General features: G+C 46.0%; 1 protein-coding gene across 1 annotated transcript in view; it reads right to left on the reverse strand.

Moving 5' to 3' along the window:
- The window catches only part of Smyd3 (SET and MYND domain containing 3), a 564,623-nt gene that overhangs the window by 100,820 nt on the left and 449,207 nt on the right, over positions 1-14,596 (reverse strand). The window lies entirely within an intron of this gene.

Consider the following 14,596-nt stretch of genomic DNA (forward strand, 5'->3'; position numbering starts at 1 on the left):
CTCTCCCTCTCCCTCTCTCTCTCTCTTTCTCTCAAATAAAAATATAATAAAAGACTCTTAAAAGACATGATTCCATTAATATGAAATGCCCAGACTGGGAAATCCATAGAGACAGAAGGCAAACTGGTGATTGATTGGGGCAAAGGCAATTGAGGGAACTGGGGAGTGACTGCTAATGGCTGGGATTCCTTCAGGCATAGTAAGAATGCTCTAAAACTGACCATGACACTGGCTGTACAACTCTACCAAGAGACTAAAACCCACTGATCTATATGTTGTAAACCCAGTGAACAGAACAATATGTGAGTTATACGTCAATATGCCTGTTTTTAGGGAAGAGTAAGAGAGACTTTTAAAATAAAGCTGTCATTGGGGCGGGGGGAGGCTGGATGGCCAAGTGGTTAAGAACATTGCTGTTCTTCTAAAGGACTTTAGCTTGGTTTCCATCACCTACGCTGGATGGCTCATAACCACTGTAACTCCAACCCTGGGTGACGCAGTACCCTCTTCTAAACGCTAAGGACACCAGGACTCACAGATGTACACAACTTCACATGGTCACATACACACATAATTTAAAATAAAAAATTTTTTTTCTTCCAAGAGCTTCTATTTGTTAGGAAATTGTACAGCAACCCAAGCATGGATTATCAGCACAGCTAAGATGAAGAAAGGCAAGTCTGCTACACTCATATGGACCAATCCAGACATTCACAAAAACATTATGGAGAAGCAAATATCTTAACATTATTTTTTTTTCATATTTTAATGATTTTTTAAATATAAAAAAATGAAGGAAAAAATTCATTAAGATGGTGGGCTATCATTTATTAAATGTGTGCTCTTAGTGCATGAGCACCTACCTCAGCTGCACATGGGATCTTGTTCTCCTGGTCTTCACTGCTTTCAGGGTTTGTTTTCCTGACCCTAACACCCACATCATGTGTATCTTCCTACTGGCAACACAGAATTTACTCCCACAACGGTTCTCACAGGGATTGGTCTGTCCCTGGGGAGGCACATTGAGAGTCTCCAGGAAGGAGCTGGCCCTTCACCTTGACTATCTATCCATGTTTCCAGCTTGTCAATGTGCCCCCAGCATGCAGCTGAGTGTTGTGTTCCAGGTAGGTATGGGGCACTGTGCTATATGACCAATACTGTCCTAATTCATCTTCATACAGCTCTTACATAGGCAAGGCCATCCCTGGTGTATTCATGGGTGGGGTGTGGACACAGTCTACACCCTGGACCAGACAGTGAAGTCCTCCTGGTCTTTAAGATACTAGAAAGCAATTATAAAAGCAACAGGAAGAATGTCCGGTGTCACTGTCCACCCCCAACCCCTGCCAGCCCAGTACTACATGGAGAAAGTTTTGAGTCTGAAACTCGACTCAGAAAACAAACAAATAAAAACACAAAACCAAAACCAAACCTAAACAACAAAAAAATTAAACCACACAAAATAACAGAAGCAAAGCTTAAGCCGTCTGATCCCCAAAAGGCTGTGTTTGCATCGTGTGCTCCCCACCAATCCCACTGTGGCCTCTCTGGCATGCTCAACAAGTTGTCACTTCCTTACATCATCCAACAGAGTGGGCACTTGTCACTTGTGACTATTCCAATTTAAGTTGCTTAAAACCACATGCAGCAAAATGCCCAGCTCCTCAGCTGTACTCGCCACCTTTCAAGAGCCTGTAGCCCACTGGACAGCACACTGGACAGTGCTATACCCACAGGATGTCTTGCAGGACAGTGCTGCTGCAAAGAAGCCAATCAGAGGATAGCACACCTCAGACACCACTCGATCCATCATTCAGTATCCACACTGCTCTGCCTGGTGTCCAGGAGGAGCTATCCAGGATGCTGAGTCATGGCGAGAGAGTCAAGGTGAAGGGCCAGCATCTTCCTGGAGATGTGCCTCCCCAGGGACAGACCAATCCCTGTGAGAACCGCTGTGGGAGTAAGTTCTATGTTGCCAGTAGGAAGATACACATGATGTGGGTGTTAGGGTCAGGAAAAAAAACTGAAGGCAATGAAGACCAGGAGAGCAAGATCCCATGTGCAGCCAAGGTAGATGCTGTGCACACGGAAGTAAACACCATGTGTCTGTGAACCAGGGCTTTATCTGTTCTCTGTCTGTGCTATGTGCATGAGCAACAGAAGATGGCTTTGAAAAAGATTCCACATGCGGCTGGAGAGGTGGCTCAGTGGTTAAGAGCACTGACTACTCTTCCAGAGGTCCTGAGTTCAATTCCCAGCAACCACATGGTGGCTCACAACCATATGATGCCCTCTTCTGGTGTCTCTGAAGACAGCCACAGTGTACTCATAAACACAAAATAAATAAACAATTTTTTAAAAGAAAGAAAGAAAAAGACTCCACACATGTATAGGCAGACCCAGCTCTTCCTGTACACAGAAGGGAAGGAGGGAGCGAATCTCTGGGGAGAAATGCATGCCAGTCTCCCTCAGTGTTCCTGCTCTAAGTTCATGTTCATAAAGTCTCAGTTTGCCAGGCAGTGGTGGCACACGCCTTTAATCCTAGCACTTGGAAGGCAGAGGCAGGTGGATTTCTAAGTTCAAGGCCAACCTGGTCTACAGAGTGAGTTCCAAAACAGCCAGGGCTACACAGAGAAACCCTGTCCCGAACACCGCCTCCCCCCCCACCCCGGCTGCCAAAAAGAGTCTCAATTTGACCATCTCTTCCTCCCACTTCAGCTACCACAGTCACCCCTGATTAAATATGCCCATTTTATATTTATTAAATGGCAGTTCAAGTCCTAGGCTCTAAGGCAGTGGTTCTCAACCTTCCTAATGCTGCGACCCTTTAACATGTTCCTCATGGTAAACGTTGTGGTGACCCCCCAACCATAAAAATATTTTCATTGCTACTTCATAACTGTAATTTTGCTACTTTTATGAATCATAAGGAAAATATTTTTGGAGCTAGAGGTTTGTCAAAGGAATTATGACCCACAGGTTGAGAACTACTGCTCTAAAGAAAACATCTTGCTTGTCAATCCCTCTAGTGGACAGAACAGTAGATCTCAACCGGGATCCACATCCTGACTGCCCAGAAATGTGATACTAGATTACCTGGCAGAGGGCACTGAGCTGTAGATGGGATTGAGTTCTTTACAGATGATTATAAAACCACAAACTATTCCAGATTACCCAATATAATTATGGTAGCTTTTAAAGGTAGGAGAGAAAGGCTGAAGAGGAAGTCAGTGTGTGTGTGTGTGTGTGTGTGTGTGTGTGTGTGTGTGTATGTGTGTGTGTATGTGTGTGAGTGTGTGTAGGGTCAGTTTGAAGAGGCAGGAGGGGAAGTAACTTTTCACTTCTGCACATCTCAGCCCAATGGGAGCAGATGCTGGCTTTAAAGATGGCGACCTGAATGAGTCAAGGACTATAAATAGCCCCAGACACTAGAAAAGCAAGCAAGCAGACTCTCACTGTGGCCAGCGGGAAGGAAGGCAGCCTTGTGGATGGCTGCCTTGATTCTTGTGCAGAGAAACAGAGTCAGGCTTCTGACCTAGAGAAGTGTAAAATAAAAGTCTGTATTGTATTGTTCTAAGCCTCTCGGTTTGTGATGAGTAGAACCCAGCACACACATCTTCTAGACCTCTGGCTACTGCAGCTCTCTGCACACGGTCCTCCTTGATCCTGAAATTAATTAATTTGATCACTCATTAACTCTATTAACATGTAATGAGTGCCTACTAGGAACTGCTGTAATCACTGGGGTGGAGCAGAAAAACAAGTCAGCCAATCATGTTTATCCAGAAGAGATGAGAATGACAGACTGAGGGAGGAGGGTTGGGGTGGGGATGGGGTTTAAAGGATGTGTCCAGGGAAGGTCTTAGACAGAGGGCTGCAAAGGATGAAGGAGCAGCAGATAGGGGTCATAGAGAGAAGGACAGCAAGTTATAATGTGCTGAGGCAGGGGCAGGCCTAAGAGTGCACAGGGCAATGTGGCACTGAGCTTGTGGGCTGTAGTTTATGTGGATGTGTGTAAGCCATAGCTTAGTGTAAGTTTACTAAAGCCAAACACAGGTCTTCAGTTTCCTAAATCTAAACTCTTCTTTATCCTGTTCTCTCCCAAACACCTAGCACAGCGCTTCGAGCGGTACAGAGCCAGCCGGATGACCTGAAAGTGGATCTAGAAGAGGGAACGTGTACTTGGAAATTTCTAGATGTTGATGCCCCCAGCACACTTGTGGGATGTCCGTGCCCAGACAGTCCCGAAGCCTGAGGAACAGACACACACAGCTTCTATCCCTGACTGCCAAGGCAGGATTCGAGGCTGCTGGTCTATCTTTGCCTGTCTCCTGGGTTCGCTTCAAGGGTGAAACTTCTCTGTGAGTAGAAAATCTAAAGAATCTTCAACCATGATTCACTACTAGCATCTGAAAAACAGTAAGACAAACAAACAAAAAACAAAACTAACATGGACTCCAGACAAATCCAGTAGGTGTGCACAGGGTGGGTGAGAAAGCCATTTCCTGTGGGGATTACAACTAACTGTGACAACAGGAGCACAGCCGGCTAGCTGTGCTTGCTGGTTGACACTAAGCCTTTATTTACTTAACCAAAGCACACAGTCTCTGAAACCTGCTCTCAAGCATTTGATAACAGTGATGAGGGGACTTGGTGTCTGAGCTGGAGAAGGCCATGCTCACAGCTCAGGGCTGAATTTAACATCGCTGGAATGTTCCACTGTGGTCAATGTCTCTGCTCTCTGAGTACCTAACTCACTGCACTCCTATCTGCTCCTCACATCGGTGCCCACAGTGGCGTCTGCCTCATCTCTCCTAGCACCAGGCCACGGGACAACACTTCGGTTGTGTATGTACATAACAGAACTTTGGAATATAAACAGAAAAGCCAGTTAGGGAAGCAGAGCTTAAGCCTTTTCTTTTTTTCATTGTAGAAATATCAGAGAAAACTAATATGTTCATCTTCCAGATCCTGAAGTATGAAATCAATAAGCATACATCTACATTTCTATTTTTCCTTATCCAAACACATGAACAAAACTTTCAATCATTCTGGAAAACTTATCTAGGAAAGAGGAGACCCTGTTTTGAATTGTAGCTTTACTAATTAATATAAAAGGGCTGGAACAAGTGCCTCCCCATTTGCCCGTGGAAGATTGAAAAATTCTCATTTCATGTTTATATAGATTTGAAGTATTGAATGTATTACTATGGGCTAGAGACACAGCTCAACGGTGAAGAGTTTGCCTAGCTTGTGCATGGCCCTAGATTTCATACCCAGCACCGCAAAAGTAAACAGAACAAAACAAGTTTTCTATAAATGATAAAAGATAATTCAGAACACAAGCTGTAGGAGTCCCGAGAGTCTCAATGAGAGGTTGTCTATATTGAGTCAGTTTATGGGCATGTCTATGGGGTGGGGGGAGGGGTCATCCTGACTACTTTGATTGGTATGGGAAGATCCATCCCTACATATTGGCCACTTTCTTACAGAAGCCCAGATAAAGGATGGAAAAAAAGGGAGGGTAATTTTTTAATTTTTAAAAAATTTGTCTTTGTTGGCTTGGCCTTCACTAGTAGTGAGGTCATCTACGCTGCTGCTGCTGCTGCTGCCATTACTTACTCCTTCACTGATACTCGTACCAGCTTCTTCGGTTTCCAGGGTAAACAGAAGACCTGCAAGTTTCAGAAATCTTACAGGCCTTGTAGGCTGAGCAACTTTCAGGTTCTTGTCTCTGGTTCCTGAAAATCATTGCTGGGTGTGTCCAGCCATATAACATAAGCTAATTTAATCAACTATCTTTAAATATAAACAGTGATTTTATCAGGTTCTGGTCTACAGAACCCTGACTAATACAATTAGATCAGACTGGTCCGGGCACCCCCTAGGGCTAACCCATGAAATGTCCCCAGAAGCCTTCTTTTTCGTTACCCTTAGCATCCTGACCTGGTAACCATCTCCCACTGGACCATTCTGGAGACTGAGATGGCACAGAGTCAGCTGAGTCCTGCCCCTGGTAACCACTTTCCCACAGAGCTTGGGAAGCCTCAATATCCAGTCTTGAAGCTATCAGTAAAAATGTGGAAATAGCTAAGTGGGAGCTGACCTGAGAGCTGCCATCAGGTAAATCTGAGTATCCTTACTTCCTCCCTTCCCTCCTGACCACCCAAGTTCTTCATATTCCATCAAATCCATCAGTTATCCTATGAGCCTGTACTGGCTGGTTTTATGTGTCAACTTGACACAAGCTGGAGTTATTATAGGGAAAGGAGCCTCCCTTGAGAAAAATGCCTCCATGAGATCCAGCTGTAAGGCATTTTCTCAATTAGTGATCAAGGAAGGAGGGTCCAATGTGGGTGGTGCCATCCCTGGGCTGGTAGTCTTGGGTTCTATAAGAAAGCAAGCTAAGCAAGCCAGGGGAAGCAAGCCAGTAAGTAACATCCCTCCATGGCCTCTGCATCAGCTCCTGCTTCCTGACCTGCTTGAGCTCCTGTCCTGACTTCCTTTGGTGATGAACAGCAGTATGGAAGTGTAAGCTGAATAAACCCTTTCCTCTTCAACTTGCTTCTTTGTCATGATGTTTTGTGCACGAATACAAACCCTGATTAAGACAGTGCCCTGTGCCTTGTATCACCTCTGTGCCCTGCATCACCTATGTGCCCTGCATCACATTTGTGCCCTGCATCACCTATGTGCTCTGCATCATCTATGTGCCCTGCATCACCTATGTGTCTGGCACACCTGGCCTGTCTTTCAATTTGGTGCCTACTTTTCCAAACAGAGCCTCCTACAGACCTACAGGAGTGGGGCAACACTACTGATTATCCCTCTGCCTCTATCCCTCCCCCCTCACTGTGTTGGTGTCTTCCCATTGTCCCTTTAGTTCCTGGCCCTTTCTGCACTCCACCAGGGTGTTAATGACTGCCCTATGGATCAGCTTGACCAGGGAGCCATGGAAGCCACTCTTCACAGTTCCTATAGCAACACGCTGTCAGTTAACAACGTGTGGGCGCAACGGATGAACAAGAAGAGTGATGGTAACTTTTATGACCCATGGCTAAGAGTATTAGAAGAACAAAATCAATGACTTAATTTAACAACATTGAGAGTAACAACCAAGGAAACTGAATGTTGAGGGGTTTTTTTTCTTCTACAATACTTTTGCCTTGACTCATTTCTGATATTATACCACTGTAACAATGTTGGAGAAGGATATGTTCCCACTGCAGTGTGGTATTTGCCACATACCCAGATACTGGCCACAATTTAAAACACAAAATCCCACACTGATTCAGGATCCATATTCTCAAACAACAGCAGCAAGGGCTAGCTGGGAAGTGGGGTCAGGGAACTTCCCTGGCTTCTACTTAAACATCATCCGAAGTCACTTCAAGTTCTCTTGCCCAAAGTTCTCTTCTCCCCAGATGGATTAAGGTCACACACACCCCTGCTACAAAGATGGTAAACTGATACCCCAGAGTTGGTTTCTTGAATGTAAAAACAGATGATTCTACAAAAATCTTACAACCACAAAAAAAAAAAAAAAAAAAAGAGGCTTGCTCTGGTTTCAAAGTAGACACGGTGCCTTTCAGGGGCCAGTAGTCACCAGGAATGAGAGAGCCAAGTTTCCTCAATAGGGTAGGGTCCTGGCACAGGTGGCTGGACACATCCTTGGGGAAGTGGCTGCTGGCAACATCCAATGAAGCATTAGAGGTACCAATCTGGGTCTACCTTGCAACAGGAAGCCACAGACAACTGAACTTGCTAGGTTTGCAAGTGCTTGATGTTGGAACTCTTGTACTAGCTTAATTTCAGATGGTTCTTATTAAAATGGAGAAAGAGAAGGGCGATCTGCCTTCCTGTGTTTCCTGCTATCCAATCCCCACGTAAACTCTAATTAGATTGATCAGAGAGAAGGAGGAGGATAGGATCGGAACGAAATTAACGAACACTTATAAACTTCCCTAGTGAGGCAACAATTCCAGTGTGTTAAAAGGAAGAAGGGGGTATTCTGTTACTTTATATTAAAAAAAAAAGTAGCATACGGTTCAAATATCATGCCTGTCCTCTGGAGAGAGGCAGAGAGCCCTGAAATAAAACCCAGGATGGGAACAGTCTAATCTTCAGTGTCTTTGACTGCAGCACTTTGGTTCATGGATAACATACTGGGACTAATAGATTAACTCACAGGCTCATTCAAGAGCCTTTATGGTTAACAGGAAACATCAACTGGAACCAATTTCCACTTCCTTTGGCAAAAGTAACTGAAAGCAGTCCAGATTTAACTTAGGGGGAGAAAACGGTTCTTTCATAACATGGAAAAAAGGCTGAAACCAGAGCATTCACCATTGTATGAACCCCACGGCAGCCAATGGGCACAGTGGGCATGAAGGGGTGTGGAGAGAAAGGCAAGAATGCTCGCTACTTAAGATAGAATCAAACTGCTGTGTGCTCCGATCAGGCATTAGGGAGCAAAGGTGCATCTGCTTTTCACTCTGGCACAAACCGGCTTTGTAGAAACTACACAGTTTTACAAGGCAAAGTCCTGCATCCGATCTCATGTTCAAGGTTAAATTTCCAGTCACAGAGAAGTTCCAGGAGGAAGGGGACATTCACATCACAGCAAAGCTCCTGCAACCACCAAAGCCTTTTACACCGGCAACCCCCGCATCTACAAAAGTTAGGGCTTTCTGAGAGCTGAGCCACACCAGTAGAGCCTGCTGACGATCCGTTTTTTACAGGCAGCATTTTGCAGGGAACAGGCACGATGGACCAACATGCAGAGGCAGTTAAACATTGTGGGAGGATATTTAAGGGAGCACCTCTTTGCATCTTCCCCATGCTGCAGAGTCAAGCTCCTGAGAACGCACAGTAGGGATCATACAAAGCGTGAGGCTACTGGTTTGGCTCAAAAAAGCACATTCAAACGAATTCTTTTCACATTTGTGGAGAAACTATCCAACGGATGGCTTGTGCGGCTGTAAACGCATGTGACTCAGGCGAGTTCTGCCAGTCTCCTTTTGTAAACACCTCGAGGTGGGAGGTTTGAGACTCTGGGAAAAATGCAAAGATTTTTACAGGAAAACTGTCCTAATGCAGGCAGCCATGAAGATAAAGTACACCCCGCCCCCTGCACGCCCCAAATTTCAGGACAGGTTTTATTTTAATGGAGACTGAAACCACAGCTCTCTCCTTAATCTTTTTTATGTCCCTTACTGGGAGCAGCTGCTTTCACTCACCTCTACATACAGACAGGAAATTGCTTCAAACTACAACAGAACAGATTTAAGGGGCAACATCCTGATGGTGAAGGTTAGGATGGGCTAGATGCAGTTGTTTCAAAGACATTTCAAAATAGGATGAGGGCTGGCTATGTGCTAGAGCCCTTGCCAAGCCGTTGGTTTGATCCCCAGCACTGAATTGATCAGTGGACAATTTTAGGTCGCAGGCTCGAGGCATTGTGTGGCAGAAACCACGCAAGCAGCACCAAGGAGTTGGACTCAGCTCCCAGCTCTGCTGTTGGCCAGTTACAAGACTCAGAGCTAGACCCAGTGCCTCGTGAAAACTCGATTATGGTTACCATGGAGATGGAAACTAATCGTTCCAGTCCATTGGTCACATAGGTGTCTGCGGTGCCTGAGGACAGTTCTTAGACTCAGAGAGTAGATACTTTGAGCATGTGTGGTCCTGCAAATTGCAAGCCCCTTCCTTCCTTCTTTCTTCCCCTTCTTCCTTCTTCCTTCTATTTTAAGCTGAGTTTTCTCCAACACCACCCCAGCCAGAACAGAGAGATTATGTGGCACAGAACAAAGACTGTACTCAACATGGCACAGCATGTTGCCAAGCCCAGACTTGGACCAAGGGTATTTAATTTGTGTGATTCCTCTGACATCCATGTATGTAACGGTCAGTAGGGGTGATAGCCAAAACCCAGGCAGCTTATGGCATTTGTTTATCTCCTAAGACAAGCACATCAGACTACTTAACCTGTGATCCCCAAACGAGTGGTGAGTTTGGCTGGGGTTCACACTTGCAATTTCAGATAACCAGTCAGTCCTGTGACACAAGTGTAGAGACACTTTTAAAGAAGGTCAGCGCGGGGGTAACCAAAGAAAATTATGTCATTAGGGATCAGAAGCCACGCCTTAATATCCGTTAGTGCAACTTCTGGTAGCACACTAACCAACCTTCCTTCCTTCCTTCCTTCCTTCCTTCCTTCCTTCCTTCCTTCCTTCCTTCCTTTCTTTTTATTTTTCTGGGCTTGGATGCACAAATCCACAAGAACTTCCTTATGCTTAATGAGGCCGCATCAGACTCCCCTGACCTCATGCCAAATGAACAAAAAGCTCAAGAGGACTATGTCTCAGTTTGAGGGACACAACATCAAAACTTTGCTTAAAAGTAGAGGAGGTCTATCTTGTCTTTCAATAAGTATGCAGACACATACTTCTGGAGTCTGCTCCTGAGGGGTGCAGGGGTCACTGCAGAAGGCCATCACTCCCAGGCTATGGGGTTGACAGGGCCACCCCTTTTTCATCTTGGGAAGAGAGGAGGCCAACACATGGCATGGCTCTTCTTCATCCTACCTCATAGCCACAAGTGACCCTGCTCTGAACCACCAAGACTCGGATGCTCTTCTTAGCAACTGTGCATCCCAGGGAAGTGAAGTGCTGTCTGGCTGCATGGCCCGTCTTTCCCCTGGCACCCCACCAACAGAAAGCACATGTCTGCATTTTATATTCCCGTAAACTCCAGCCTGGCCCCGGGCCAGAGACCTCTTTGTAATGTCAAAGATAAAAGCTCTGGCTGTGTTTGGCACCCTGCCCCCACCTCCATTTCCTTGTAACCGTCTTATAAACTGAGCATGCATGACTGTTAACAGAGCTTTCCAGACAGAGGTCTGACGGTACTCCAGAAAACGTCCCCAGAGGGTGAGTGGAGGTGTCCCTATGGCCTCACAGCCCCAAAGAGAAAGGCTGGAGAGGGGCAAGGGATCGCACACAGGTCCTGCCTGGAACTGTGGGGAGATCTAGAAATACAGACTCAAATGCATTCTCTGAACATTTTAGCTCCCCAAAGAGGGTGTTCACTGAGCCAGGGTCCTGGGCATATTTCACTGGAACCCAGCATGCTGACAACATCAAATCTTTTTGGCTCCAAACAGTATAGGCATAAACTATATTGCTGCAATGTAAGGTCCTTATCAAACTTTGGCTGTCCTAAAATGGCATTTGGGGTACACAAGATGCTGTGATTCTCTCTTCTCATCTCAGAGTCCCCAGTGCCAGGGGAAATGTGGTGTCACCTAAGGAAACTTGTAAGATCTTACTTTTTGCTTTTTTTTTTATTATTTTCTTTTTGGGTTATACTCTTTGTATGTTCAAACTATATGGCCCTAGCCATTACTATTTTATTATCCATTTAACATTCCAGATGACATTGAAAGTAAAAACTTAGTGTTAGTAAGTGTTCATAAACTGGAATGTATAAGAGTTTCTTTTTTGGAAGTAAGCTAATATAAAAACCTCTTTCTCAGTGCAAGAACATGGGTTGGCAGGGCACTGAGAAAGCTCTCTATGTGAAGGCTTCCGTTACTCGTCACAAACAGGAGCTGGAATGTTCTGTATCTGCTTGTCTTCATATGTCACAGGCTTTGGTTTACTCTGGTAGGCTGCAGCATCTTTCTTTCCACTCTACTAAAATTGCATAGACAGACATTCACACACACACTCTCTCTGCACAGGAGAACATATAGGCATAGAGTATACGCACTCTACACAGGCAGACAGGCAGGCAGGCATGCATGCACGCATGCACACATGCACACACACTCTGTACAGGAGGACATATAGACATATACTATGCGGGCATTCACATGCACACTCTACACAGGCAGGTAGGCAGACAGACAGACAGACAGATACACACACATACACACACACACTGCACAGGAGGACATATAGACATACACTATGCACAGATATTCACATGCACACTCTACACAGACGACAGACGACAGACAGACAGACAGACAGACAGACAGACACACACACACACACACACACACACACACACACACACTTCCACATCCCAGGGAGGTACTTCCGGGTTGCCGAGCGCTCTGGCTTCCCCTCAGGAAGACTGTATTTGTTCCTTCAGCTCTGCCCCTCTTCAAGATGCAGATTGTGTGCAGATTGCCTGCAAGATCTCCTAAGAACACAGGCCCAGGTCACCTTGGCAATAGAGGGACAGACAGGTGCTCTAGTGACATCAGATTCCTTGTGACTCTCATGTATAATCAAGTCTGGAGACTACCAGGTTTGGAGGGTCTCAGCCTTTGATCTGTTTTGGGTTTTTTTTGTTTTGTTTTGTTTTGTTTTGTTTATTTTGGTTTGGTTTTTGGTTTTTGGTTTTTTTCTGAGACAGGGTTTCTCTGTATAGCCCAGGCTGACCTCTAACTCAGAAATCTGCCTGCCTCTGCCTCCCAAGTGCTGGGATTAAAGGCGTACGCCACCACGGCATGGCTCTTTGATCTGTTTTTAAAAGATAGGTTTTTATTTATGTGTTGGGGGAGGCATTCCAGAGGAGGCCAGAAGAGGGACTCTGATCCCATGAAGCCCTGCTCCACCTAGGTGCTCAGGACAGAACCTGGGTCCTTTGCAAGGGCAGCAAGCATTATCAATGACTGAGTCATCTCTCTAACCCTCAGCCTTTGGCTTTGATCTCCGGGACCATATGCAGGCAGGCAACATCATTATGACTTGCTGTAAGTGCTCATGGTTTGGGGTTTCGTTTTGTTTTTTTCTTTTGTCTACTTGATTTAAAATTGTTCTTCCATGTCCTCTGGGTTTGCACAAATTAGTTTATTTACAACAGATATACAGAGTGATCGATACACATCACCATGATGAATGTTGTACCCTTCAAATGGTCTCTACTTCAATACACTGTACATGAAGGCCAGGCACTGAAACTGCAGGTTCAGATGACAGGTACTCTTGGCATGGAGAGGCTTACAGTCAGGTGGCTACAATGTTACATGTCTCATCTAAACCTCACACATGGTAACTTCAGGTGGCTACAATGTTACATGTCTCACGTCTCTCCTTTCTAAATCTCACACATGGTAACTAGGACACACGCTCTGGGACAAGGGATGGGGGTGGGGTGGGGTGCAGGAATGGGGAGCTTTGCTGCCCAGGATTTGGAATGAAGGCTTAGTAGGGGAGACTCAGAAGCATCAGCCAAGAGCACAGAAGCAGAGATGGTGGCTGGTCCACAGGCAACATCAGAAGAAAGCAATGGGCTGGGGAGGGCAGTAAGTTGTTTGATGTCCTTGCCCATTGTGCCTTGGCTACCACTGATCTACTGACATCAGGGGAGCAAGGCTTAGAAAGTGGAACAGGAGAGAGGACTCGGGAGGCTATGGTGAAGGAGGGGCCAAGTGAGGACATACAGGACAGCTTGGCAAGGCAAGAGCCTAGCAGAAGGAAGAGCTGGAGCAGCTATGGTGTCCAACAGTGGCACGCAGGGCTTTTCATCAGTAGCTCCGGCATTACAGGTGCTAGAGCAGTGGGGACACACTGCTGACGTCATCCTCGGCTGAGAAAGAGAAGGCAGGGGGCTGCAGAAAAGCAGAGCTCAGGGTGTGAGCAGAAGTGAACATGAGGCTGGGCAGAAGAGAGGACGCCAAACACGGAGAGATGAGACTTTGCTCACAGAAGCAAATGACCTTCCTTTTCTCCAGCTAGGATTTGCCTTATAAAACGGGACTGTGAGTGCCTGGCGACTGGCTAACCCTGGAAGACGGATGGTGCTACCACACCACATCTAAGAACTTTGTTTTGTAACAACGAAGCCGCAGAGTATGCTAATGAGGAGATTCTAAGTTTATAAAGCTGTCCAATCATCACTTTGAGAGCAGGCGGGCTTGGCTCATCTGTAGCCTGTGCAAACACACTGGTTCAGCATCTACAGAAAACCCTCAGACTGCTGACGTAACCAGCCCCAAGGAGCTTCCCAGTAGGAGCAGGACTAGAGGACCCAGGTCGCAGGGCACCTGGAAGGAGCCAGCCAGAACCATGGGCTCACATAAGCTCTTGTGAGGAAGCAGTGCAATTCCAGAGGAGACAAGGCGGCTGACAGAAAGACCCTGATGTTGCTAAGATATGCAATCCTAAAGGCATGCTGAGAGAGACTGGGGAGAAACCCTGCTTTTTAGAATAAGGAAGACATGCTGGGACCTGAAGGCCTAAGTCAGGTGGGAGAGGGGGATGGGAGAGCAGAGAGCTCTAGGACAGGGTTGGCCAAAATTAAGACTCTGTGAAAACATTTATGGAAGCCTACGACTTGCTATTAAAAATAAGATTCTTTTTAGAAGAAGCTTGAACTGAGGTACCTTGCATAGATGGACAGTCTTTCCCCAGATAACACAGGTCATTAAGAAACAAATCTCAGTGCCAGGCATGGGGCACTTCCCTATGAGGTTTTGGATAGTGAGGCCCAGGGGGCCTTCTGACAACACTGACTGTGGCCAGTGCTCCTGGCTGCCTACCATAATGACACAGCAAGACCCTACTGCTGAGGACACAACACA

This window comes from Mus caroli, chromosome 1 (genome assembly GCF_900094665.2).
Source record: "Mus caroli chromosome 1, CAROLI_EIJ_v1.1, whole genome shotgun sequence".
Classification (NCBI taxonomy): domain Eukaryota; kingdom Metazoa; phylum Chordata; class Mammalia; order Rodentia; family Muridae; genus Mus; species Mus caroli.